This window comes from Grammomys surdaster, unplaced genomic scaffold (genome assembly GCF_004785775.1).
Source record: "Grammomys surdaster isolate TR1022 unplaced genomic scaffold, NIH_TR_1.0 125708, whole genome shotgun sequence".
NCBI classification, from domain to species: Eukaryota; Metazoa; Chordata; class Mammalia; order Rodentia; family Muridae; genus Grammomys; species Grammomys surdaster.
The window spans coordinates 2,605,149-2,608,915 of record NW_021620542.1 but is presented as its reverse complement, the minus strand read 5'-3'; positions in this window follow the sequence as shown (position 1 = coordinate 2,608,915).

Below are 3,767 nucleotides of genomic sequence, written 5' to 3'. Positions count from 1 at the left end.
TAGTCTTATAATAACATTTTTTTCTTACGAATAAACCAGGGCTGTTAAAATATTTTGATAACGGCTACAGAATTTTTCCTAAAAAAGATACAGAACGGTAAGAATATATTTGAATGGTTTTTAATTTTACCTATAATCTCCACATTTCCTTGGAATCCTCACTGCTTTCCATTATATAACATATTTTCCATGCTTCTCAGATACTGTTTCAAACTTTTCCAACTATTCTTGAATGTTCATCCCATCCATTTAGATACATAAAGTCATTGCATGAAAACAGACTTTACATATTCTACACTACAACCTGCATACATTTTTTTCTTTATCCTGTTTGCATAAAGAAGAGAAAACTTTCCATGTACAAAACTTCTGTATACTTTTCCCCATGACCAGAGTCCTGAGGATGGAATACAAGCTTTTGTGTATGTTAGGCAAGCTCTACATCGGAGTTAAATTTCAGCCCTTGACAATGTATGTGTTTATACTCTGGTTCCTTGGATTCTGGATTCCTTAAAATAGTGATAATCAGTAGAAACAGCCTGCTTGCATCTTGCTTTTCCTATTTTACAAAAGAATGAATGTCACTAGAATGATTTTAATATCAAATATACATAAAGTAAGAAGAAAATGATAATAGTAATAAAAATAATGAAATTAATACTTAAATCCCTCTGGAAATATTTTTCTCTTTCTCTGCAGTCAAAATTCTTGAATGTGTTTATATTTGTTGTCTTCATTTTCTGTACTCACACAATGTTGAATTTCAAGACATGGACATTGTTCAGGAATCTTACTTGAATTCTTGGAAACATTTGATGCTGTTGGAATCTTCTCCTTTTGAGCATATGTTTCTTTTCTGTCTGCAGTATAACTCTCTCCAAGCTTGTCTCATTTTCCTCTCTCCTCTCATTTTGGCTTAGAATGGTCCCTTTTATTTTTCAGTCTCATTAAAATCCTGGTGACATCTAAGGTACCATTGTGCTCTTTCTGTGTTTGTTTCACTCTGACTACTTCTTAGATGAATCCAAAAACTTTGTGTAATGCATCTACTTCCAAAGTTATTAGGACATACATTACGGATGTCACCCAAATTATTCACCAAGCCCAAATCCAACATCCCTGCCTGGATTTCTGTCTAAGTACTCAATTTCTTATTTACATTCCATGTGAACATTTTACAAGTATTATGAGCTGCATGCCATAGACTGTACCTTGAGATGTATGGTCATGATTTTTTCTTCTCACTTTACCATATTTGGGTTTTTTTTGGATTCTCTATTTCAGAAATGCCTACTCAGCTACCTGGGCACCACTTCAGCTAGCAAATGATGAGCTCACTTTATGTTCAAATGCCAGATTGTTTTCCGGATACTTTTATTCATTTGTATAGCTACTACTGAAGTCCAAGAAAATGCAATCATCTTTCTAAATGATGGATATTTCTCTTGAAGAGATCTTCCTTAAAATTTTTCTTATTTTAATTCACCACAGCATACATACAAAAGTATAGTAATAATACTTCCCTATAAATATTTTCATGTATTTCTGCTGTTTTTGTGATAAAAGTTCAAACTTCACAGCATGTCAGAGCAGAATCAGTCTTAATATATTTACCATTATGAACTGGTGAAACATTTCATTATGAAACCTCATTCTATGTCCTTCTGTAAAGACTGAAAGCAATTCTTGCAGGAAACTCTTGTTCTTTTCTTTCACAAGTTATTCACTTTTCTATTCTAGATTTTTTTTTCTCGATAAATTATTCTTCAAATCTTATATTACCCACCACCATTTCAGGATGCCCATTCTAGATATTTTGGTTAGGTAATACATTCTGAAGCACAATGACTAAAATGGCTATAAATTTCTGTTACCACAATTTCATTGTGCTTCAATTTTGTCTATTACGTTAGTTTTACACAGACACTATACTACATAGATCTGTTGCTTAACACTGAACAAATACCATTTTCTTCTATGAGGATTCTCAATGAAATGAGCAGCTTATTTCTTCTAGAGCAAGAGGGTCAGTCTCAAACTTGCAATGTCTGGAAGTTCTCTTCTTTAGCATGTGCCTCTTTCCTGTGGCTTCAAAGCTAGCACTATAGAAACTATTTTTTTTTCTTTCTGCCATCTGCCTGATCTGACCAGTCATGACAACATTCTGAGACGGATGCTTTTATCTCTTTTTTTTCTTTATGAGCCTTTGTAATTTCATTAGAATCACCCAAAGTGCAAGATACTTTCTGCACCTCCTCATAGGTCATTAATTTCCACCACTGTCATGTATAATAATATACTTAATAGTTCTGTGAATTTACATGCATTTGTCTTGGGGAGGGTCATTATATTGCCTGTCATACTTGTTTAAATATTTTTTTCATTTCTCAGAAACCTAATATTATTAGAGTCTATAAAATCCACTTTATTCTCAGGTCCCAGAATGGTATCTTTCCCAAGAGAGATATTTACTATAATATTTATTATAATGAAGCATAGAGGCTGAGTTTTCAGCTCATTTAGTTCATGTATATAACAGAGTTAATATAGATATCAACATAGCAAAACTGGGAAACACTGAATGAGTATATTAGTAAGTGTAATCATGAAGCAAACCAACATAATTGCAAAACAAGCTTCATTATCTCTTTAATTTTTTCTACAATAGCTAGTTTTTTTTTCTGTTTTTCAATGTTAATTTCAGCAAGTCCAATTACATTTCTGCCCATTTTTAGATGCCAAGAAAACCTATGGTGATTTTAAATATAAAACTGTTTCAATTCAGTAATTTTAGAGTCTCATGTTGTCAATATATCAAAACTATGGATTTTACTTCGGGTGAAATTTCCTTTTTCTCATTCATCTTTGTCACTGGTGTTGGACTAGAATAAATGGAAAAGTGGTAAAAGAGATAAAAGGACTTAGCATTGCTGAATCTATGAGGTAGCATAAGTTTACTTCTCTTTGAATTTAGCTGATGTTCACAGCTAGATCCCATGTGTCTTTTGTATTGACTATTGGGAGATCTGGCTCACATTGGCACCCTGAATAGTACTTTTCATCAGTCCCTAAATGCTTAACAAGTCCTTGGCTTTTGTTGTTGTTGTTGAAGTCTCTTCTCTGTTCCTATTGATTTTCTTATCATGGGTGAGATCATTTTGCTGAACTTTTCAATTCCTTGAGCCTCTAAATTAGTTTGAAGGAAATACACATGAATTCATTTTTATTGAAGTTTCCAGCGACACCATTAACATAGCCAAATCAGTCTTCCTCTGTGCTGCAATGGATCATGTCTGCAAGCTTGTGGCTTGTAGAATTCTTAGTTTTAGCTTAGACATTACACCATTATGTTTTATAAATTCTAGGATCACAAATGATTTCTTGGTAGTCTCCATATGAAGAATACCCTTTGGTTTTTGTTGTTGTTGTTGTTGGTGGTGTTTTTTTTTTTATTTTTAATCCTATGAAAGTAGAGTAACATAAAATAACTCTTTTACAGCAAAGTGCAAGGAATTGAATCCATTCCTTAATACTAAAGTAAATAAATATATAAACAGAATCAGTTTCTTTCAGTTAGTTGCCTATTTTGAGGAAAGCTTCTGTGTATGCTAGGCAAGCTCTGCCATGGAGTTAAGCTTCAGTCCTTGACGAAGTATATGTCTATATTCTGTGTCCTTAGCTTTTGGATTATAGTTTATTCTGTGTCCTAGGTTTCTGGATTATAGCTGCCTATTTTGAAAATGTCTCTTCAACCTAGCACCTTACTT